At 41.6% G+C, this 26,132-nt stretch overlaps 1 protein-coding gene across 4 annotated transcripts in view; it reads left to right on the top strand.

The window, feature by feature from the left end:
• RGS6 (regulator of G protein signaling 6) overlaps positions 1–26,132 on the top strand; it is a 696,740-nt gene that overhangs the window by 62,114 nt on the left and 608,494 nt on the right. For 2 of the 4 annotated variants that reach the window (XM_069731352.1, XM_069731334.1), the window contains exon 2: positions 4,914–5,011. The exons of the other annotated variants lie outside the window; for them this stretch is intronic. The gene's annotated coding sequence lies outside the window, so the exon portion shown is untranslated. The remainder of the gene's footprint in view (positions 1–4,913; positions 5,012–26,132) is intronic. 4 annotated transcript variants of the gene reach the window in all.

Genomic DNA, 26,132 nt, shown 5'->3' with positions numbered 1-26,132 from the left:
TGGTGTTTTCCCCTCAAGCTTTAAACATGCCTCCATCACACTTATCCTCAAAAAGCCCTCTCTTGACCCATCCTCTGTATCTAGTTATCGCCATATATGACTTCTACCCTATGCCTCCAAACTACTGGAACAACACGTTTACCTTGAACTGTCCTCCCATCTCTCTTCTTGCTCCCTCTTTGACCGCTTATAATCTGGCTTCCGGTCACACCATTCCACTGAAACTGCCCTAACTAAGGTCACCAATGACCTCTTAACCACCAAGAGCAAGCGACACTACTCTGTCCTCCTCCTCCTCGACCTGTCGGCTGCCTTTGACACAGTGGACCTTTCCCTATTATTACAGACCCTCTCCTCTCATCCCTTGGCATCACACACTTGGCCCTATCCTGGATCTCATCATACCTAACAGACCGGACATTCAGCGTCTCCCACTCACACACCACCTCCTCACCTCGCCCCCTATCTGTCGGAGTCCCACAAGGTTCAGTCCTTGGGCCCCTGCTCTTCTCCATTTACACCTTTGGCCTGGGACAGCTCATAGAATCTCATGGCTTTCAGTATCACCTCTCTGCTGATGACACACAGATCTACATCTCTGGACCAGATATCACCTCCCTTCTAACCAGAATCCCTCAATGTCTGTCCACTATTTCATCCTTCTTTTCCGCTAGATTTCTGAAACTTGACATGGACAAAACAGAATTCATCATCTTTCCCCCATCTCACGCGACCCCCCCAACAAACCTGTCCATTACAGTAAATGGCTGCCCACTCTCCCCAGTCCCATAAGCTCGCTGCCTCGGGGTAATCCTTGACGCTGAGCTCTCCTTTAAACCACATATCCAAGCCCTTTCCACTTCCTGCCGACTTCAACTCAAAAATATTTCACAAATCCGTTCATTCCTCAACCATGAATCTGCAAAAACCCTAGTCTATGCCCTCATCATCTTTCGCCTTGACTACTGTAACCTCCTGCTCTGTGGCCTCCCCTCTAACACTCTCGCACCCCTCTAATCTATTCTAAACTCTGCTGCCCGACTAATCCACCTGTCCCCCCGCTATTCCCCGGCCTCTCCCCTCTGTCAATCCCTTCACTGGCTCCCCATTGCCTAGAGACTCCACTACAAAACCCTAACCATGACGTACAAAGCCATCTACAACCTGTCTCCTCCATACATCTGTGACCTCGTCTCCCGGTACTTACCTACACGCAACCTCTGATCCTCACAAGATCTCCTTCTCTACTACCCTCTTATTTCCTCTTCCCACAATCGTATACAAGATTTCTCTCGCGTATCACCCCTACTCTGGAACCCTCTACCACAACACATCAGACTCTCGCCTACCATCGAAACCTTCAAAAAGAACCTGAAGACCCACCTCTTCCGACAAGCCTACAACCTGCAGTAACCACCGATCGACCAAACCGCTGCATGACCAGCTCTATCCTTGCCTACTGTATCCTCACCCATCCCTTGCAGATTGTGAGCCTTCGCGGGCAGGGTCCTCACTCCTCCTGTACCAGTTATGACTTGTATTGTTTAAGATTATTGTACTTGTTTTTATTATGTATACCCCTCCTCACATGTAAAGCGCCATGGAATAAATGGCGCTATAACAATAAATAATAATAATAATAAGGTATCATAAGTAAAACAATCTAATATAAAAGAGGATAATATTAACCTATTTATATACAATGGATAGTATTCCTACTTATGATCTCTAAATCCTTGGCACATACTGTACTTTATATGCAAACCAAGATCTACTATGCATGGCAGTAGGACTGTGTCTACTATTGCATGTTTATGCATTATATGTCTACTTGATTTTCCTGTTTAACATGACAGTTCCTGGCAAATTATGATATATGCTGTATGTGCCAAGGATTTAGAGATCATAGTGGGAATAATATCCATTTTATATAAATAGGTTAATATTATCCTCTTTTATGTTAGCGTGTATTACTTCAACATTCAAGAGTGACCAAAACATCAGCCAGAAAGCATTGGTACTGAGATGTGGTCTGTGCTTCCCACCTGCAGGACCACTCCTTTAGTGAGTGTGTCTTGATAATTGCCAATAATTTCCATCTGTTGTCTATTCCATTTGCACAACAGCATGTGAAATTGATTGTCAAACAGTGTTGCTGCCTAAGTGGACAGTTTGATTTCACAGAAGTTTGATTTACTTGGAGGTATATTCTGTTGTTTAAGTGTTCCCTTCATTTTTTTGAGCAGTATTTATTATACAGCCATAACAGATTGCACATTTTAATACTTGCTTTATTTTGTTTGTAGTTGCTAGTCAGTTCTTTTTTGCCCAATATTGACTATTGTTACGGTTGATTCCACTAATGCATCACGTGTAAAAAATAACATAGTAGCATGATAGCCTTTTAGAGATTCAATGGAGAAATAAGGTGGAAACTCAAGTTATACGTTCTGGTTCAAAACTGCATTATGTTTTGTCCTGTGACTGCTCTAAATTTTCATGGTTTGATTTCCCGGTGTAAGTTAAAGCAGATTTTAATTTTCAATGAAATTGTTAAGGTACAGTAGAAGAGCATATTACACGGTTGGCTGCTTACATTATGCTAGACTGTTGCTTTGAAGCAACCGGAGTTTATATCTTGGAATGAAGTCTTGAAGCAGACAAAGACTCTCTGCATAGTGGTACCATCAAAAGCATTTTTACGCCAGCAAATAATAAAACTGCTGTGTGGCTTGTAATAAAAGAACAGATGATTAATGAATGTCTGAAGTTAAATTGTCATGTGCTAAAAAAAATCCAGTGTGAAATGCACATAACATATTTTAATGCTGGACGTGTGACCTGCACAACTGTGTTCTGGATGTATACTGATTATTTAGAACTGACCTGTGATCAGATTAATGACCACCGTTGTCACCTAGAAAAAAAATCAGTAATAGAGTGTATTTTTTGGCTTTATAAAGCTCCTGACTAGTAGTGATAAAGGACAAGTGAGACTCACACCTTTCACCCCTTTCTATCCAATCTCTCCTTCATGGGTTATTCCCACATATGAATTTATTTGCCTTCTCTGATGGTAACAATGTAATTCTAGGCTGATATAAGCAAGTTTTTCTGTTACTTTTACATTTTTATTGATTGGTTTATTGTGTTTGCATGTGTTAATAAGGTATTTTAGCCATTTGCTTTCTCCAGTTTATTATATAGCCTTGTTCCCTTAATATAAAAAAAATGTTTTTTTTATTTAAAAATGTAAGCAATCCACATAATAAAAAATGTACAATTATCATGGTTATATGTAGTTTGAAAAAAAATACACAGGTCCCAGTTATTCATTCTCTATCGCTAGATTATTTATATTCCACAATGTCATTTGTTGTGAGAAAATCATCCAGCCCAACTATAAATGTTGACATACGGTAGTATCTGCCATTACTACCTCTTGTGGTCGGACATTACACAGTCTGACTGCTTTTTATAAAGAAAAAAGGCTGAGTCAATGCTAGTTTATCAGAAAAAGTGAACAATTTTTTTATTTCAACCTATAAATCACACAAGAATTTTTAAAAAGGTTCTAAAAAGTGACATATAGGGCAATATATATATTTTTTTTACAAATATTGCTCTATATGTTGCTTTTTAGAACCTTTTTTAAAATTCTTGTGTGATTTATTGTTTGAAATAAAAAATTGTTCACTTTTTCTGATAAACTAGCATTGCATTAACTCAGCCTTTTTTCTTTATACATTGTAATTTTGATTTGCTAACTTTCTTCACATTATGAAATTTGCATATAAATGCAAATAAATACATCATAATATTTTTGGCTAGAAATGGCTTGGAGAGTATATATACAGTCTGACTGCTGTAACTGTTAAGAATCCTTTCCTATTTAGATGCCTTAGTTGCATTTCCTCCACATTTAATGAGTGCTCCCTGGTCCATTCAAAAGTCTTTGGGAAAATTAAGTCATGTTCCAGTTCTTTGTATTGACTACATACATATTTATAAGATCCCCTCCAAGACTTCTGTTTTCTAAGATAAACAAGCCCAACTTTTTCAGTCTATCAATCATAGTACAGACCTTCCACTCCTTGTAATAATCTAGTTGACTCCTTTGAACTGACTCTACCTTTCAAAATTCTAGAAGTGGCCTCACAAGTGTATATAAGCGTAACATTGGGATCATGGGATTTTATCTCTTTTTTTATACATCCTAAAATCGTGTTTGCTTTTGCAGCTGGTGCCTGACATTGAGTACTGCTGCTCAGCTTACTTGTTACCAGAATACACAAGTGCGTCTCCTGTTCTTTAGTCCCAAGTATATTTCCATTTACGGTAATTCAGGCCTAGATGCATTTTTCTACATTTATCATTATCTCTGAGCAAAATATTGACAGCTCTCATGTAGTTATATTTGAAGCTGAGCTAGACTTCATTCTGGTGTTACAACATTTTAATAGCAGTTTGCTGATTTGAAGATCTTGCCTAAAGGCCAAGGAGCCAACTACAGTCAGTAGCCAAGTAGCTCCTTCATATTTTTTTTTTTAATTGGAGGAATTCCCAGATCATTGCCATTACCAGTAAAATGTTTTCACATACTTGTATGATGTTGTAGAGAAAAGTTGTAAAATCCATAAAGACATCTCTGGAGAGAGGATGGATCGCACTCACATTGAACATATGGGATTAGTTATAACAGGGGAAATGAAGAAGAGCTGACCTTCCAAACTTCATAGAAGTGGGACCTCGAAATGTCGTGTTGAACATAACGCATTCACTTACTTGACTGTAAAGCCTGCCTAATACAACTTAATATTGGTCAGATTGATGATGTTATCCATGTCATGTTTCATCTGTATAGAAAGGTAAAATTGTGGTAGGAAACATGACAACAATATCTCCTTCTTCAGACCTCCAGGGGCAAAGATATCCTGAAAGTTGGGGATCTCGTAATCTTCCAAAGACCTACCAGACCTACCAGACCCTCATATGAGCTCACTAAGAGGAGGTATGTGGGCATAACCTTGATTTAATAAAAATCAGAGTTTGGATTTTTGTCGTTTGTCAGTGGAAGACACCATGCTCTGTGGTTCTGTCTGTTGCTTTAAGGAGTACCTCCCCTTCCTCTGCTATATTGAGCCATTTCCATGACACAGGTTTAGTACTCTTTCTTTTGTTATCCATTTTATTATGTGTGATTGTATATGCAGTATTGTTTTGTTCCCATTTTGTAACATCGTATATGTTTTTTATAAACAACGCCTGCTATTCTGAATTAAATATATACATTTCTCTTGCTCTGTAAACCGCATGCGCATATATATATATTCCATGTGTTGGAATCGGATGATTATATACTATACATTAACTGTGAGCTCCCTAATATCCGGCCTAGTAGTGAAAGCAGCCTCATCCATCAATCGTCAGCTAATTACTTAATTGTCCTGGTGGTTGGAAGCAATGGAGTTGCATTGCCAGACATATGACATGACAGAAATGGCTTACTATTAGAGGTACACTATTATAATTAGAAGTGTATGTTGAGTCTAAGCAGCTTCATGGGGCGCTCACATCAGCTTTCTTGCCAGGAATCTTTAATGAATTAGGAATCACGCTCTAAATTTTTATCTTTTAGATACCCTAATACAATACTGTGAAGTTTTGATTTCTGCCTTGATTTCTTGCTGAAACCACGTGGTCCAATATTTTACCTACCTTTCCTTTATTTTTTATGCACATTCGTTCTTTTCTGTCTGCTCGCAACTAGAATATCATTGGCTGCCACTTCTGGAATTAGCTGTGTTTGAAACCTCATTTGATCCTGCAGGCGCTAGGTAACAAATACACATGCTCAATATGTAAGAACCAGTTTATTTAAATGGCTTGTTTGCTGGATTTTGTAATTAACTGAGCAACAGGTTAGAAGTGTTACAAGAAGCTGGCTATTCCTAGTATTGCTTTATCACATACTCGTTTATCACTTCTGTTGGATTTCCACAGCAGCTAAGCACATTTGCCTGTCTTTCTGAGTATCTGTATAAGCTTATGAAAAGAAGCATTCTTGTGTAGTCATAGGACAAGGCAGATCTATGTGACAGCCACTAGCTGGAGATCTTTGGTTGAAAAAGATGACACGTTTTTAATTGTTTGATTTAAGCATTAAAACCATGCTAAATGACAACACGATGGCTATAATGCAAAAATTATTTACTTCAAGTTTATTAATTTCATATTTACTGTATTTATCTGCATCTCATAAAGTACTAGTCAATGTAGTGTACATATACTGTATGTTGAAACACCTGCTTGTATGGTGAGGCTCCATTCCAATACCATTGATGAGACTGGTTTATCCATAAATGGTTACGCTTGTGTATGGGTAAAATTGCAAAGAAAGCACTTGTAAAAACAAGCACCATTGCAAGCGATTTGTATTGTTCACTACTCGTTAACTGGTTTAGGTGACAGAACATGTGTGGCCATGATCGCTGGAGTACACTGTTATAGCATTTTCAAACGAGCATGGAAAAACATAGTTCAGAGTTTTCATACAGAAACGTGGGACAATTTTTTCTCTCACTTGTCATCTGTGTGCAATCCATTTTTTGCAGCAGCTATTACTCTTTCTAATTTTCACCTTTAAAACAGATCTTAGCTATCTGTCTTACCATTTGCTGAGACCACAGCAACATTCGTCAAAATTAAGATTTTTTTTTTCAATTCCACTGTAGCTCAGTGTGTTAGCCAGTGGTATGGAAACCTTTTTTAAGGAATCTTTTGTCAGGCCCCCGGCACTTGCGATATTCACCTGTTCCCATTCCACAGCCTCGTGCCCCTGTGTCTTCCTGGTCTCTGCAGTGACTGTTCAGGCAGAGAGCGCACACTAAACACGTCATCGCGCCCACTGACTTGAACGTCACAGCCAAAAGACGTGGAAGACGCAGCCCAACTCTTCAACAGGGACAGGTGAATATCGCATGGCTCACCCTCCCCCGTCATACTCACCCCATCCTGGTGCTGTCTCTGCTTCTCAGATGGTCTCTGGCGTTGGCATATTCATTACTTAAATGAGCGGTACCATGTGACCGCTGAACACAGGAAGAGCTGCGGGCACAAGAGACCTTCTGAAAAGCAGGGAAGTGCAGAGACAGGAGGGGGTGAGTATGATGTGACAGCCGCCACTGCTGCCCCTCCCCCACCGACCCCCTGGGACAGTGACTCGAGTATAAGTCGGGAGGGGAACTTTAAGCCTAAAAAAATGGGCTGAAAATCTTGGCTTATACTCGAGTATATACGGTACTTTAAAGATTCTACGAACACGCAGCATATGCCCTGTTTACGGGCTTACAGCAGGGGAATGATGGTGAACAGAAAGATACAAATTACTGTTTCAGAATTGGAATTGTTTAAGCTATTTGATGATTTCTATAGCTTACAACGATTTTGCAGGTGGCTTCTCCTTTAAGTTGATGAATAAAAACAGTCAATATAGTGTACATTAACTCCTTAAAGGGGTTGTCCAGTCAAAAAATATGATAATATCAGATCAGTTGGGGTCTGACATCTAGTATTCCCTCCAATCATCTGTAATAAGCTTCGGTGCAGAGGTGCAATGCAGTGTGTAGAGCCCACTGCCATGTACTGCAGAACAGTGTCTATTGAACAATGACTGACAAGTTTAATTGAAGTAAATAACCATTACTGTATAGAAAATTAACAAGAATTACTGTATTTATTAGGGCATGTTAGTGCTTTCTTTTTAAATTTGAAAAGGTAGAACCAGGATCTAATTGGTTGATATAAACACTAAATGCTTGGATGAATCTCTTTTCTCATGCATAACCTAAACAATATACCATATATTGCATAAAATAAAAACATAATGGGCAGAGAATTACTTTTTTTTTAAACGCTTAAAATTAAGAAAAGTGCCATACTATCTGCTTAAAAATCCATTGTTGACCAGTGATTGGCTGCAGTAGGCACGTCCTGTAGTCTTGACACAAAAGCTGCAATTGTGTTAACAAAGAATGGGTGCAGTAATGCTCCCAAATGGTCTGAAGGAGGCTTCATCAGATAAAATAACTTTATCCCAGCCTACTGTCCAATTACTGTACTTTATGCATAATATCAGCCTGTTCTTGATGTTTTTCTTGGAGAGAAGTGGCTTCTACGCTGTACTTCTTGACAGCAGGCCAGCCTCCAAATTTCTTCATCTCCACTGTGCGTACAGATGCGTTGACCCTATCTGCTAGGTTCCTGTGTGTGTTGAGGCTTTTTATCTATAGAGCGGGCTCACTCATAATTTTGCCTAACAACACTACCATGAATTAGGAATAGTAGTAAACATCTTCCAAGAGCAATTTGGTGATGAACAATGCTTTTTCCAGCTTTATCAGGACCATGTCACAAGGCAAAAGTGATAATTAAGTGAAATCATAGAAACATCTGCCTAAAAAAATCTAAAGCGGCAAACATTGTGAAAACTAAATCTTGTCAGTTTCCAGACTTTCTGATTTTTGTCTGGAGAAGTTAGGACACCAAGTTTAATCCTTGTTCTTGTACATAATGTTTTTTTAAATATGCGTTGACATGATCTGACTCAAAGGGATATGATATAATTACTCAGACCATTTGCCTACCTTGAGAATTTTGCAAGCTTCATTACAGCCTGGTTGTGTGGTCAGTATATTATATATTTACAGCAAGCTCATTTGCTATGTTCAGCATTGTGAAAAATATTTGTTTCAAATGGAAGGAATTTCTCGTCTAACCTCTGAAGGGACCAGGGTATTCCAAATCACTTCTGCCTTAAAAGTTATTCATATGTGACATGTTTGTTGTTTCTCCTCTCCTATTCATACTTTTAGAAATGTATGTGCTTATGCTGGAAACAAACTCATTCTGATTCATGGAACTAGTTTTCAAGAGGAGCAATTCCTACCACAATTCCGCCAGTTGGGGTATGTGATCGTAGATCAATAGGAACATTGTACTTCTGATAATAAAGATGAGAAATCACTCTTCTGATATTTGTGTATGTGTTTGAATTGTTTTTGGGTGCAACACAGCAATAAACGCAAAATGTATGTCAAAGGTAGCATGTTACCTGGGCACCAGTTGAGCTGGGAGCCTGGTTAGGGTTTGGTTCTGGGCAACCCTGAGTAATTGATTCAAGCATACCAATCTAGCTGCAAATGGATTTTGCTGTTACACTCTTGACCGGGGTATCTCAGGCTTTGCTCCCTTCTCCTGGGTCTGCTGCCGTCTGTTGTGCTCCATGTTTGGATTTGCACATTTCCCGGCATGTATCAATTACCTAATTTCCCTACACCTATTTAAGGTCCATTGACACACACCTGTGTCTTGGGATTGAGACTCTAGACCTCTGTTTGGCCTAGACCACCTTCTGTCCTTATTGTGTTAACTTGCTTCCATTCCTGCTGGGTTACATTTCATCTTCTCTGCTGCTCATGAGATTCCAGAGTGTGCCAAGTTTTCACTGCCCATATGCCTTTCAGCTTGCTGCATCAACGCCCCAGGGTTTGTGTGCCCACCCAGGACGGGGTCTCTCACTAGGAGGGCCGTGACATTTGCATTGCTGAGAAAATCAACTCTGAATCTGAATGAAATGAGACTGCAAGGGCAGGTCGATTTCTGACAAATTTGTTGATCTTCCATATTATTCCTCATTTAGCGCCACACACAAGATTGATGTCTCTTCTGCCCTTCTATGTGTTATGCTGTTACGAGGGGAATAATGTTGTGGACAGATGCACTAGCTGGGAACAAGCCCACGCTCAGATCATTTATAGCTTCATTTACATAAAGATCCAAACATTATTTTCTCAGTGATATAATATACTGTAATTTGCATTCAGGAAAGTATGGATACAGTTAACAAGCAATTTAGTTTTCGCCAACTAACATCAGACTGCTATCGTCTGACTAGATATTGGCAGTGTATTACATTTCTATCCAATAATTAATGACCATTGAATGATCTTTCTACAAATCCTCAATGTTCCTGCAGAGATTGTTTCTAGAAGACAAAATAGGAGCGCTCGATGGTGAAGTCCTGGCGATGAGAAAAAGGGAAGAGAAATCTGCTCACCTGGTAGAGTTGTGCAGCTCAGGTACAACTCTGATGAGAGTAGTAGTGATGTGCAATCCTCTTATAGGCTGCTGCTCCACCCGTTAAAGCTGCAATTGAGGCAAAAAAAAGTTGTAGGCTGTCATGATGACAAGGATGAGAAAGTGTAGAAAAGTAATGAACAATTATTAAGACAGGAACATGTTTCAAAATTGATATGATTTCTTCCTCAGGGTATTATACAAAGCAAAATATAAATATAAAGCAGCTTGTAAAGCAAACCATGATCCAAATAAATTACAAGTTCAGATGCTTCTCACAAAATTAGAATATCATCAAAAAGTTATCTTATTTAAGTTCTTCAATACAAAAATTGAAACTCATATATTGTATAGAGTCATTACAAACAAAGTGAACTATTTCAAGTGTTTATTTCTGTTAATGTTGATGATTTGGGTTTTTATTGTCTGTAAACCATAACCCCTTTACCCCCAAGGGTGGTTTGCACGTTAATGACCGGGCCAATTTTTACAATTCTTACCACTGTCCATTTATGAGGTTATAACTCTAGAACGCTTCAACGGATCCCAGTGATTCTGACATTGTTTTCTCGAGACATATTGTACTTCATGATAGTGGTAAAATTTCTTTGATATTACCTGCGTTTATTTGTGAAAAAAAACGGAAATTTGGTGAAAATTTTGAAAATTTTGCAATTTTCCAACTTTGAATTTTTATGCAATTAAATCACAGAGATATGTCACACAAAATACTTAATAAGTAACATTTCCCACATGTCTATTTTACATCAGCACAATTTTGGAACCAAATTTTTTTTTTGTTAGGGAGTTATAAGGGTTAAAAGTTGACCAGCAATTTCTCATTTTTACAACACCATTTTTTTTAGGGACCACATCTCATTTGAGGTCATTTTGAGGGGTCTATATGATAGAAAATAACCAAGTGTGACACCATTCTAAAAACTGCACCCCTCAAGATGCTCAAAACCACATTCAAGAAGTTTATTAACCCTTCAGGTTTTTTCACAAAAAATTTACTTCAGCTCCAATTTGTTTTATTTTACCAAGGGTAACAGGAGAAAATGGACCCCAAAGTTGTTGTACAATTTGTCCTGAGTACGCTGATACCCCATATGTGGGGGTAAACCACTGATTGGGCACATGTGAGAGCTCAGAAGGGAAGGAGCGCCGTTTGACTTTTCAATGCAAAATTGACTAGAATTGAGATGGGACGCCATGTTGCTTTTGGAGAGCCACTGATGTGCCTAAACATTGAAACCCCCCACAAGTGACACCATTTTGGAAAGTAGACTCCCTAAGGAACTTATCTAGATGTGTGGTGAGCACTTTGACCCACCAAGTGCTTCACAGAAGTTTATTATGCAGAGCCATAAAAATAAAAAATCATATTTTTTCACAAAAATGATCTTTTCGCCCCCAATTTTTTATTTTCCCAAGGGTAAGAGAAGAAATTGGACCCCAAATGTTATTGTACAATTTGTCCTGAGTACGCTGATACCCCATATGTGGGGGTAAACCACTGTTTGGGCGCATGGCAGAGCTCGGAAAGGATGGAGCGCCATTTGACTTTTCAATGCAAAATTGACTAGAATTGAGATGGGACGCCATGTTGCGTTTAGAGAGCCACTGATGTGCCTAAACATTGAAACCCCACAAGTGACACCATTTTGGAATGTAGACCCCCTAAGGAACTCATCTAGATGTGTTGTGAGAGCTTTGAACCCCCAAGTGTTTCACTACAGTTTATAACACAGAGCCGTGAAAATAAAAAATCTTTTTTTCCACAAAAATTATATTTTAGCCCCCAGTTTTGTATTTTTCCAAGGGTAACAGGAGAAATTGGACCCCAAAAGTTGTTGTCCAATTTGTCCTGAGTATGCGGATACCCCATATGTGGGGGGAACCACCGTTTGAGCGCATGGCAGAGCTCAGAAGGGAAGGGGCATTGTTATGAAAGGCAATTCAGAATCACAATGGACATGGAGGTCAGAGCACATACAGTGAACTGACAATAACCCAAAATAATAGAACGAGCTCTGAGACGTGGGAACTCTGCAGACCGCAATCCCTAAGCCTATCAAACCACACTAAAGGTAGCCGTGGAGCGCTCCTGACCAGAACCTAGGCGCCTCGTCACAGCCTGAGAAACTAGCTAATCCTGAAGATAGAAAAATAAGCCTACCTTGCCTCAGAGAAATTCCCCAAAGGAAAAGGCAGCCCCCCACATATAATGACTGTGAGTAAGATGAAAACACAAACATAGAGATGAAACAGATTTAGCAAAGTGAGGCCCGACTAGCTGAACAGAACGAGGATAGGGAAGATAACTTTGCGGTCAGCACAAAAACCTATAAAAAACCACGCAGAGGGGACAAAAAGACCCTCCGCACCGACTAACGGTACGGAGGTGGTCCCTCTGCGTCTCAGAGCTTCCAGCAGGCGAGAAAAACCAATAAAGCAAGCTGGACAGAAAAATAGCAACAAATAACATAAGCAAAACTTAGCTTTGCAGAGCAGCAGGCCACAGGAATGATCCAGGGAAAAAACAAGTCCCACACTGAAACATTGACAGGAAGCATAGATCAAAGCATCAGGTGGAGTTAAGTAGAGAAGAAGCTAACGAGCTCACCAGATCACCTGAGGGAGGAAACTCAGAAGCTGCAGTACCACTTTCCTCCACAAACGGAAGATCCCAGAGAGAATCAGCCGAAGTACCACTTGTGACCACAGGAGTGAACTCTGCCACAGAATTCACAACAGTACCCCCCCTTGAGGAGGGGTCACCGAACCCTCACCAGAGCCCCAAGGCCGACCAGGATGAGCCTTATGAAAGGCACGAACAAGATCGGGAGCATGGACATCAGAGGCAAAAACCCAGGAATTATCCTCCTGAGCATAACCCTTCCATTTAACCAGATACTGGAGTTTCCGTCTTGAAACACGAGAATCCAAAATCTTCTCCACAATATACTCCAATTCCCCCTCCACCAAAACCGGGGCAGGAGGCTCAACAGATGGAACCATAGGTGCCACGTATCTCCGCAACAATGACTTATGGAATACGTTATGTATGGAAAAAGAATCTGGAAGGGTCAGACGAAAAGACACAGGATTAAGAACCTCAGAAATCCTATACGGACCAATAAAACGAGGTTTAAACTTAGGAGAGGAAACCTTCATAGGAATATGACGAGAAGATAACCAAACCAGATCCCCAACACGAAGTCGGGGACCCACACGGCGTCTGCGATTAGCGAAAAGTTGAGCCTTCTCCTGGGACAAGGTCAAATTGTCCACTACCTGAGTCCAAATCTGCTGCAACCTGTCCACCACAGTATCCACACCAGGACAGTCCGAAGACAACCTGTCCAGAAGAGAAACGAGGATGGAACCCAGAATTGCAGAAAAACGGTGAAACCAAGGTAGCCGAGCTGGCCCGATTATTAAGGGCGAACTCAGCCAAAGGCAAAAAGGACACCCAGTCATCCTGATCAGCAGAAACAAAGCACCTCAGATTTGTTTCCAAGGTCTGATTGGTTCGCTCGGTCTGGCCATTAGTCTGAGGATAGAAAGCCGAGGAAAAAGACAAGTCAATGCCCATCCTACCACAAAAGGCTCGCCAAAAAATCGAAACAAACTGGGAACCTCTGTCAGAAACAATATTCTCTGAAATGCCATGCAAACGAACCACATGCTGGAAGAACAAAGGCACCAAATCAGAGGAGGAATGCAATTTAGACAAGGGTACCAGATGGACCATCTTAGAAAAGCGATCACAGACCACCCAAATGACTGACATCTTTTGAGAAACGGGAAGGTCAGAAATAAAATCCATAGAGATATGTGTCCAAGGCCTCTTCGGGACCGGCAAGGGCAAAAGCAACCCACTGGCACGAGAACAGCAGGGCTTAGCCCGAGCACAAATCCCACAGGACTGCACAAAAGCACGCACATCCCGCGACAGAGAGGGCCACCAAAAGGATCTAGCCACTAACTCTCTGGTACCAAAGATTCCAGGATGACCAGCCAACACCGAACAATGAAGTTCAGAGATAACTCTATTCGTCCACCTATCAGGGACAAACAGTTTCTCCGCTGGGCAACGATCAGGTTTATTAGCCTGAAATTTTTGCAGCACCCGCCGCAAATCAGGGGAGATGGCAGACACAATTACTCCTTCCTTGAGGATACCCGCCGGCTCAGATAAACCCGTAGAGTCGGGTACAAAACTCCTAGACAGAGCATCCGCCTTCACATTCTTAGAGCCCGGAAGGTACGAAACCACAAAGTCAAAACAGGAGAAAAACAGCGACCAACGAGCCTGTCTAGGATTTAACCACTTGGCAGACTCGAGATAAGTCAAGTTCTTGTGATCAGTCAAGACCACCACGCGATGCTTAGCTCCTTCAAGCCAATGACGCCACTCCTCGAATGCCCACTTCATGGCCAGCAACTCTCGGTTGCCCACATCATAATTACGCTCAGCAGGCGAAAACTTCCTGGAAAAGAAAGCGCATGGTTTCATCACTGAGCAACCAGAACCTCTCTGCGACAAAACAGCCCCTGCTCCAATCTCAGAAGCATCAACCTCGACCTGGAACGGAAGAGAAACATCTGGTTGACACAACACAGGGGCAGAAGAAAAACGACGCTTCAACTCTTGAAAAGCTTCCACAGCAGCAGAAGACCAATTGACCACATCAGCACCCTTCTTGGTCAAATCGGTCAATGGTTTAGCAATACTAGAAAAATTGCAGATGAAGCGACGATAAAAATTAGCAAAGCCCAGGAACTTTTGCAGACTTTTCAGAGATGTCGGCTGAGTCCAATCATGGATGGCTTGGACCTTAACAGGATCCATCTCGATAGTAGAAGGGGAAAAGATGAACCCCAAAAATGAAACCTTCTGCACACCAAAGAGACACTTTGATCCCTTCACAAACAAAGAATTAGCACGCAGGACCTGAAAAACCGTTCTGACCTGCTTCACATGAGACTCCCAATCATCCGAGAAGATCAAAATGTCATCCAAGTACACAATCAGGAATTTATCCAGGTACTCTCGGAAGATGTCATGCATAAAGGACTGAAACACTGATGGAGCATTGGCAAGTCCGAACGGCATCACGACATACTCAAAATGACCCTCGGGCGTATTAAATGCAGTTTTCCATTCATCACCTTGCTTAATTCGCACCAGATTATACGCACCACGAAGATCTATCTTTGTGAACCAACTAGCCCCCTTAATCCGAGCAAACAGATCAGATAACAATGGCAAGGGGTACTGAAATTTAACCGTGATCTTATTAAGAAGGCGGTAATCTATACAAGGTCTCAGCGAACCATCCTTCTTGGCTACAAAAAAGAACCCTGCTCCTAATGGCGACGATGACGGGCGAATATGCCCCTTCTCCAGGGATTCCTTCACATAACTGCGCATAGCGGTGTGCTCAGGCACGGACAAATTAAACAATCGACCTTTTGGGAATTTACTACCAGGAATCAAATTGATAGCACAATCACAATCCCTATGCGGAGGTAGGGTATTGGACTTGGGCTCATCAAATACATCCCGGTAATCAGACAAGAACTCTGGGACCTCAGAAGGAGTGGATGACGAAATTGACAGAAATGGAACATCACCATGTACCCCCTGACAACCCCAGCTGGACACCGACATGGATTTCCAATCTAATACTGGATTATGGACTTGTAGCCATGGCAACCCCAACACGACCACATCATGCAGATTATGCAACACCAGAAAGCGAATAACCTCCTGATGTGCAGGAGCCATGCACATGGTCAGCTGGGTCCAGTATTGAGGCTTATTCTTGGCCAAAGGCGTAGCATCAATTCCTCTCAATGGAATAGGACACTGCAAGGGCTCCGAGGAAAACCCACAACGCTTAGCATATTCCAAGTCCATCAAATTCAGGGCAGCGCCTGAATCCACAAATGCCATGACAGAATATGATGACAAAGAGCAGATCAAGGTAACGGACAGAAGAAATTTTGACTGTACAGTACCAATGGTGGCAGACCTAGCGAACCGCTTAGTGCGCTTAGGACAATCAGAGATAGCATGAGTGGAATCACCACAGTAGAAACACAGCCCATTCAGACGTCTATGTTCTTGCCGTTCAACTCTGGTCAAGGTCCTATCACACTGCATAGGCTCAGGTTTAAGCTCAGGTAATACCGCCAAATGGTGCACAGGTTTACGCTCACGCAAGCGTCGACCGATCTGAATGGCCAAAGACATAGCCTCATTCAAACCAGCAGGCATAGGAAATCCCACCATGACATCCTTAAGGGTTTCAGAGAGACCCTTTCTGAATATTGCTGCCAGATTCATTCCATTGAGTGAGCACTGACCACTTTCTAAATTTCTGACAATATACCTCTATCTCATCCTGAGCCTGACAAAGAGCCAGCAAATTTTTTTCTGCCTGATCCACTGAATTAGGCTCATTGTACAGCAACCCAAGCGCCAGGAAAAACGCATCGATATTACTCAATGCAGGATCTCCTGACGCAAGAGAAAACGCCCAGTCCTGAGGGTCGCCGCGCAAAAAAGAAATGACGATCCTAACCTGTTGAATTGGGTCACCAGAAGAGCGAGGTTTCAAAGCCAGAAATAGTTTACAATTATTTTTGAAACTCAGAAATTTAGTTCTATCTCCAAAAAACAAATCTGGAATAGGAATTCTCGGTTCAAGCAAAGAATTCTGGACCACAAAATCTTGAATATTTTGAACTCTTGCCGTGAGCTGATCCACACATGAAGACAGACCTTTAATGTCCATTGCTACACCTGTGTCCTGAACCACCCAAATGTCTAGGGGAAAAAAAAGACAAAACACAGTGCAAAGAAAAAAAAATGGTCTCAGAACTTCTTTTTTCCCTCTATTGAGAATCATTAACACTTTTGGCTTCCTGTACTGTTATGACAGGCAATTCAGAATCACAATGGACATGGAGGTCAGAGCACATACAGTGAACTGACAATAACCCAAAATAATAGAACGAGCTCTGAGACGTGGGAACTCTGCAGACCGCAATCCCTAAGCCTATCAAACCACACTAAAGGTAGCCGTGGAGCGCTCCTGACCAGAACCTAGGCGCCTCGTCACAGCCTGAGAAACTAGCTAATCCTGAAGATAGAAAAATAAGCCTACCTTGCCTCAGAGAAATTCCCCAAAGGAAAAGGCAGCCCCCCACATATAATGACTGTGAGTAAGATGAAAACACAAACATAGAGATGAAACAGATTTAGCAAAGTGAGGCCCGACTAGCTGAACAGAACGAGGATAGGGAAGATAACTTTGCGGTCAGCACAAAAACCTATAAAAAACCACGCAGAGGGGACAAAAAGACCCTCCGCACCGACTAACGGTACGGAGGTGGTCCCTCTGCGTCTCAGAGCTTCCAGCAGGCGAGAAAAACCAATAAAGCAAGCTGGACAGAAAAATAGCAACAAATAACATAAGCAAAACTTAGCTTTGCAGAGCAGCAGGCCACAGGAATGATCCAGGGAAAAAACAAGTCCCACACTGAAACATTGACAGGAAGCATAGATCAAAGCATCAGGTGGAGTTAAGTAGAGAAGAAGCTAACGAGCTCACCAGATCACCTGAGGGAGGAAACTCAGAAGCTGCAGTACCACTTTCCTCCACAAACGGAAGATCCCAGAGAGAATCAGCCGAAGTACCACTTGTGACCACAGGAGTGAACTCTGCCACAGAATTCACAACAGGGCATCATTTGGAATGCAGACTTAGATGGATTAGTCTGCATGCGTCACATTGCGTTTGCAGAGCCCCTGATGTACCTAAACAGTAGAAACCCCTCAGAAGTGACCCCATATTGGAAACTAGACCCCCAAGGAACTTATCTAGATGTGTTGTGAGAACTTTGAACCCCCACATGTTTCACTACAGTTTATAACGCATAGCCGTGAAAATAAATCTTTTTTTCCGCAATGATTATTTTTTAGCCATCAGTTTTGTATTTTCACAAGGGTAACAGGAGAAATTGGACCCCAAAAGTTGTTGTTCAATGTGTCCTGAGTACGCTGATACCCCATATGTTTGGGTAAACCCCTGTTTGGGCGCACGGGAGAGCACGGAAGGGAAGGAGCACTGTTTTACTTTTTCAACGCAGAATTGGCTGGAATTGAGATCGGACACCAAGCCGCGTTTGGAGAGCCCCTGATGTGCCTAAACAGTGGAAACCCCCCTCCCTAACCCTAATCACAACGGTAACCCTAACCACACCCTAACCTTGACACACCCCTAACCCTAATCCCAACCCTATTCCCAACCGTAAATGTAATCCAAACCCTAACCCTAACTTTAGCCCATCCCTAACCCTAACTTTAGCCCCAAACCTAATTGTAGCCTTAACCCTAGCCCCAACCCTAACCCTAACCCTAGCCCTAACCCTAAACCTAATGGGAAAATGGAAATAAATACGTTTTTTAAATTTTTTAATTTTTCCCTAACTAATGGGGTGATGAAGGGGGGGTTTGATTTACTTTTATAGCGGGTTTTTTAGCGGATTTTTATGATTGTCAGGCGTCACACACTGAAAGACGCTTTTTATTGCAAAAAATATTTTTTGCGTTACCACATTTTGAGAGCTATAATTTTTCCATATGTTTTTATTGGTAACATTTTCGGGCACGTGATATTTTTTGATCGCTTTATATTTATTTTTTGTGGGGCACAATGACCAAAAACCAGCTATTCATGAATTTCTTTTGGGGGAGGCGTTTATAACGTTCCGCGTTTGGTAAAATGGATGAAGCAGTTTTATTCTTCGGGTCACTACGATTACAGCGATACCTCAGTTATATAATTTTTTTATGTTTTGGCGCTTTTATATGATAAAAACTATTTTATAGAAAAAATAATTATTTTTGCATCGCTTTATTCTGAGGACTATAACTTTTTTATTTTTTTGCTGATGATGCTGTATCGTGGCTCATTTTTTGCAGGACAAGATGACGTTTTCAGCGGTTCCATGGTTATTTATATCAGTCTTTTTGATTGCGTGTTAGTTCACTTTTTGTTTGGCGGTATGATAATAAAGCGTTGTTTTTTGCCTCGTTTTTTATTTTTTTACAGTGTTCACTGAAGGGGTTAACTAGTGGGACAGTTTTATAGGTCGGGTCGTTACGGACGCGGCGATACTAAATATGTGTACTTTTATTGTTTTTTTTATTTCGATAAAGAAATGTATTTGACAATATTTTTTAAAAATTTTTCTTACACATGTGAATATTTTTTTTTTTACACTATATCATTGCCCCAGGGGGGCATCATGTTATAGTGTAAGATCACTGATCTGACACTTTTCTGTGCAATGTGTCAGATCAGCAATCTGACGTGCACTCCTGGAGGCTTCCCGGCGCCTACTGCGAGCAGGCACTGGTAAGCCACCTCCATGCAGGACCCGGATGCCGTGGCCATTTTGGATCCGGGCCTGCTGCAGAGAGGAAGGAGGTAGGAGACCCTCGGAGCAACGTGATCACGGGGTCTCAGGGAAGCCCGCAGGGAGCCCCCTCCCTGCGCGATGCTTCCTTATACCGCCGGAACACTGCAATAATGTTTGATCGCAGTGTGCCGGGGGTTAATGTGCCGGGGGCGGTCCGTGACCGCTCCTGGCACATAGTGCTGGATGTCAGCTGCGATAGTCAGCTGCGTGAGTGTGGCCGATCGCATATGACGTACTATCCCGTCGGTGGTCATACGGGCCCACCCACCTCGACGGGATAGTACGTCTAATGTCAGAAAGGGGATAAAGTCATTATCTCAGTAAATTAGAATACTTTATAACACCAGCTTGAAAAATGATTTTAAAATCCAAAATTTTCATCCCTTTTTTTAGGTTGAAAGTGCCCCTCTCGGCTTATACTCAAGTCATTGTCCCAGGGGGTCGGCAGGGGGAGCGGCAGAAGTGGCGGCTGTCACATTATGCTCACCCCCTCCTGATGCGGTCTCTGCACTTCCCTGCTTCTCAGATGGACTCTGGTGCCGGCAGCTTTTCCTTTGTTCAGCGGTCACGCGCCAGGATGGGGTGAGTATAACGGGGGTGGGTGAGCCATGCGATATTCACGTGTCCCCGTTCCACCACTGTGCTGTGTCTTCCACGTCTTCTGGCTGTGACGTTCAGGTGAGAGGGTGCGATGACTTGGTTAGTGTGCGCCCTCTGCCTGAACAGTCACTGCAGAGACCCGGAAGACACAGCGGCGCGCGGCGGTGGACAGGGACAGGTGAATATCGCAAGCGGCAGGGGCCTGAGCCAGCGGCAACTCCAGCACCTAGCCCCCATAGTACGCCGGTGTCCCCGCCTGCTCAGGACACTGGCACCTCTTCCCCAGCGACGAGAGTTGAGTATGCAATTTTTTTTTTTTTTTAATCGCAGCAGCAGCATTTGGGGCATATTATTCTATGGAGCATCTTATGGGCCATCAACCTTTATGGAGTATTATATGGGGCATATTATTCTATGGAGCATCTTATGGGGCCATCAACCTTTATGGAGCAATATATGGCGCATATTTTTCTATGGAGCATCTTATGGGGCCATCATTAATCTTTTATGCAGCATTATATGGGGCATATTTTAATATGGAGCATCTTATGGGCCATTATTAACCTTTGTGCAGCATTATATGGGGCATATTTTAATATGGAGCATCTTATGGGGCCATTATTAACCTTTGTGCAGCATTATATGGGGCATATTTTTTGTATGGAGCATCTTATGGGGCCCATCATGAACTTTATGGAGCATTGTTGTGAATTCTGCTTTTGGGTTCCCTCCAGTGGTTGTAGGTGGTAATGCAGTTGTCCCTGAGTTGCAGTCCTGGCCAGGTGTATCTGCTGATTGCAGTTCTGACTGGGGTATTTAGGTGTGCAGGATTCATTAGTCCTTGCCAGTTGTCCATGGTTCTGGGAGGTTTTGGATCTTTGTCTGGTTCCTCCTGCCTTGCTGCCAATTCAGCAAAGATAAGTGTCTGGTTTTTGTTTCTGTGGCACACATGCTGTGTGCTTAATAATTCTGAGCTATTCATTTGTTTTCTCTTGTCCAGCTTAGATTGTGTCAGTGTTTTCTCAGTCTTGTTGGATTCTCTGGAGTTGCAGATATACGCTCCACATCTTTAGTTAGATGGTGGAATTTTTTGTATTTTCTGCTGTGGATATTTTTGGAAGGGTTTTAATACTGACCGCTTAGTATTCTGTCCTATCCTTTCCTATTTTAGCTAGAGTGGCCTCTTTTGCTAAATCCTGTTTCCTGCCTGCGTGTGTCTTTTCCTCTACTACTCACAGTCAATATTTGTGGGGGGCTGCCTATCCTTTGGGGTTCTGCTCTGAGGCAAGGTAGAATTCCTATTTCCATCTATAGTGGTATTTAGTCCTCCGGCTGTGTTAAGGTGTCTAGGTTTTGTTAGGCACACCCCACGGCTACTTCTAGTTGCGGTGTTAAGTTCAGGATTTGCGGTCAGTACAGTTTCCACCAACTCAGAGAAAGTTCCATGCAGCTCCAAGGTCACCGGATCATAACAGAGCATTATATAGGGCGTATTTTGTATGGAGCATCTTATGGGGCCCATCATAAACTTTATGGGGCGTATTTTGTGTGGAGCATCTTATGGGGCCCATCATGAACTGTATGGAGCATTATATGGGGCTCCTGATTCAATATGGATATTCAAAAACATTTAACCTACTGATGTCTCAATTAATTTTACTTTTATTAGTATCTTTATTTTTGAAATTTACCAGTAGCTGCTGCATTTCCCACCCAAGGCTTATACTCGAGTCAATAAGTTTTCCCAGTTTTTTGTGGCAATGTTAGGTGGCTCGGCTTATAGTCTGGTCGGCTTATACTCAAGTAAACATGGTATGTTCAGTAAATGAGCTCAATACTTGGTCGGGGCTCCTTTTGCATTAATTACTGCATCAATGTGGCGTGGCATGGAGGCGATCAGCCTGTGGCACTGCTGAGGTATTATGGAAGCCCAGGTTGCTTTGATAGCAGCCTTCAGCTTGTCTGCATTGTTGGGTCTGGTGTCTCATCTTCCTCTTGACAATACCCCATAGCTTCTGTATGGGGTTAAGGTCAGGCGAGTTTGCTGGCCAATCAAACACTGTTGTTTTTAAACCAGGTATTGGTACTTTTGGCAGTGTGGACAGGTGCCATGTCATGCTGGAGAATTAAATTTCCATCTCCAAAAAGCTTGTTGGCAGAGGGAAGCATGAAATGCTCTAAAATTTCCTGGTAAACCGGTGCGCTGACTTTGGTTTTGATAAAATACAGTGAACCTACACCAGCAGTTGACATGGCTCCCCAAACCATCACTGATTATGGAAATATCACAATAGACCTCAAGCAGCTTGGCTTGTGTGCCTCTCCACTCTTCCTCCAAACTCTGGGACCTTGATTTCCAAATGAAACGCAACATTTTCTTTTGTCTGAAAGTAACACCTTGGAGCACTGAGCAACAGTCCAGTTCTTTTTCTCCTTGGCCCAGGTAAGACGTTTCTGGCGTTGTCTATTGCTCATGAGTGGCTTGACACAAGGAATACGACACTTGTAGCCCATGTCCTGGATACATCTGTGTGTGGTGGCTCTTGAAGCAATGACTCCAGCAGCAGTCCACTTCTCGTGAATCTCCCCCAAATTTTTGAATGGCTTTTTCTTAACAATCCTTTTAAGGCTTTTGTTATCCCGGTTGCTAGTGCACCTTTTTCTACCACACTTTTTCCTTCCACTCAACTTTCTATTAATATGCTTTTATACAGCACTCTGTGAACAGCTAGCTTCTTTAGCAATGACCTTTTGTGGCTTACCCTCCTCGTGGAGTGTGTCAATGACTGCCTTCTGGACATCTGTCAAGTCAGCAGTCTTCCCCATGATTGTGAATCCTACTGCAACAGACTAAGGGACCTTTTTAAATGCTTAAAAACCCTTTGCAGGTGTTTTTTGTTACGGTAATTCTAATTTACTGAGATAATGACTTTTGGGTTTTTATTGGCTGTAAGCCATAATCATCAACATTAACAGAAATAAAAACTTGGAATAGATCACTCTGTTTGTAATGACTATATATAATATATGAGTTTCACTTTTTGTATTGAAAAACTGAAATAAATTATCTTTTTGATATTTTATTTTTTTAGAAGCACCTGTACTTCTCTGTATTTAAGCCTTAGAAAGAAATCATATTGATTTTGAAACGCATTGCTGCCTTTTTCTAAATGTTCATATTTTTGCAACACCTTCTCATCCTTGTTTTCATCGAGACAGCGCCCAACACAATGACTTTTTTTTTTGCCTTGCTATTGTAGAGATTGTTTGTCCTTCCAGCAGTGTAATTACACATACAGTTAGGTCCATATATATTTGGACAGAGACAACATTTTTCTAATTTTGGTTATAGACATCACCACAATTAATTTTAAACAAAACAATTCAGATGCAGTTGAAGTTCAGACTTTTAGCTTTCATTTGAGGGTATCCATATTAAAATTGAATGAAGGGTTTAGGAGTTTCAGCTCCTTAACATGTGCCACCCTGTTTTTAAAGGGACCAAAAGTAATTGGACAGATTCAACAATTTTAAATAAAATGTTCATTTCTAGTCCTTGGTTGAAAACCCTTTGTTGGCAATGATTGCCTGAAGTCTTGAACTCATGGACATCAGCAGACGCTGTGTTTCCTCCTTTTTGATGCTCTGCCAGGCCTTCACTGCGGTGGTTTTCAGTTGCTGTTTGTTTGTGGGCCTTTCTGTCTGAAGTTTAGTCTTTAACAAGTGAAATGCATGCTCAATTGGGTTGAGATCAGGTGACTGACTTGGCCAATCAAGAATATTGCACTTCTTTGCTTTAATAAACTCCTGGGTTGCTTTGGCTTTATGTTTTGGGTCATTGTCCATCTGTAGTGTGAAACGACGACCAATCAGTTTGGCTGGATCTCAGCACACAGTATGTCTGAATACCTCAGAATTCATTCGGCTGCTTCTGTCCTGTGTCACATCATCAATAAACACTAGTGACCCAGTGCCACTGGCAGCCATGCATGCCCAAGCCATCACACTGCCTCCGCCGTGTTTTACAGATGATGTGGTATGCTTTGGATCATGAGCTGTACCACGCCTTCGCCATACTTTTCTCTTTCCATCAATCTGGTAGAGGTTGATCTTGGTTTTATCTGTCCAAAGAATGTTCTTCCAGAACTGTGCTGGCTTTTTTAGATGTTTTTAGCAAAGTCCAGTCTAGCCTTTTTATTCTTGATGCTTATGAGTGGCTTGCACCGTGCAGTGAACCCTCTGTATTTACCTTCATGCAGTCTTCTCTTTATGGTAGATTTGGAAATTGATACACCGATCTCCTGGAGAGTGTTGTTCACTTGGTTGGCTGTTGTGAAGGGGTTTCTCTTCACCATGGAGATTATTCTGCGAGCATCCACCACTGTTGCCTTCCGTGGGCGCACAGGTCTTTTTGCATTGATGAGTTCACCAGTGCTTTCTTTCTTTCTCAGGATGTACAAAACTGTAGATTTTGCCACTCCTAATATTGTAGCAATTTTTCGGATGGGTTTTTTCTGTTTTCGCAGCTTAAGGATGGCTTCATTCACCTGCATAGAGAGCTCCTTTGACCTCATGTTTACTTCACAGCAAAACTTTCCAAATGCAAGCACCACACCTCAAATCAACTCCAAACCTTTTATCTGCTTAATTGAGAATGAAATAACGAAGGGATTGCCCACACGTGTCCATGAAATAGCCTTGGAATCAATTGTCCAATTACTTTTGGTCCCTTTAAAAACAGGATGGCACATGTTAAGGAGCTGAAACTCCTAAACCCTTCATCCAATTTTAATGTGGATTCCCTCAAATGAAAGCTGAAAGTCTGAACTTCAACTGCATCTGAATTGTTTTGTTTAAAATTCATTGTGGTAATGTCTATAACCAAAATTAGAAAAATGTTGTCTCTGTCCAAATATATATGGACCTAACTGTATACGGCCGAGTTGAATGATGGCAGCGGTCAATATGGGCTAAAATCTGTACGGCGACATCCGCATAAGGCAAAGTTCACATGAGTATATGAATCATCTGATTGTAATTTCAAAGAAAGGTATGATTGTTTACATCAGTATTGTCACCTATATACCATCCATAATTCATAATTCATATTATTGCATTCATTTTGGTAAGTAAGCCCTACTAAATAACATTGGTCCGAGCGCAATCCGTTTTTCCATGAATAGGAATCAGGTAGAAAATATGGTTGTGTTAACTTAGCCTAATGATAATTTATTGAGCGATACTTCTTTATGGTTGTTTATCTATTAAATTATACCTATGTCAGGTGTATTTCCAAAAACAACTGACGTTCTTACATTGTATTAGCGACATTATATAATACATATTTAATTAGCTTTATTTTTATTTTCATATATAACATTTGGGAGTGCTGACATTATGCCATAGAGATTGTGTGTTAAATTTGCCACATTGATTGAAATGTCTTTTAAACTATACACAGTGTAAATTATACATCTTGATGAGCACAGTGCAGTGTATTCCCACTTGTACTTCACTGATTACTGTAAAAGAGTTCTGCTCCCTTTTCAGTAGATGACAAATTATAGACACTTTTCTCTGCCAGACAGATCTTCAGCACATTCAAAAACAATGTTCCGAGCCTACCAGAGATAAAGATAGAAAAAGAATTTAACACCTTTGACACATTCACACATATGAGAATTCATACAGCTACAGCAAATTATCTGTTAGTCTGGCAGTCGACCAGTGTCAGATAGTGATGCAGAAAAGGCTACTATCTGAGAGAAGTGGAATCCCCTGCCAAAAGATGGGACTTATATAAAGGGGACTTTCAAAAAGCAGAATGAGATCCTCTTCACTACTTACTGGCGAAACGCCTGGGAACCAGTTGTCTCTCACCCCAGCTGACT

Source organism: Ranitomeya imitator, chromosome 1 (genome assembly GCF_032444005.1).
Source record: "Ranitomeya imitator isolate aRanImi1 chromosome 1, aRanImi1.pri, whole genome shotgun sequence".
Lineage (NCBI taxonomy): Eukaryota > Metazoa > Chordata > Amphibia > Anura > Dendrobatidae > Ranitomeya > Ranitomeya imitator.
The sequence above is the reverse complement of the archived record's forward strand: the minus strand, read 5'-3'. Positions and strand labels throughout refer to the sequence as shown.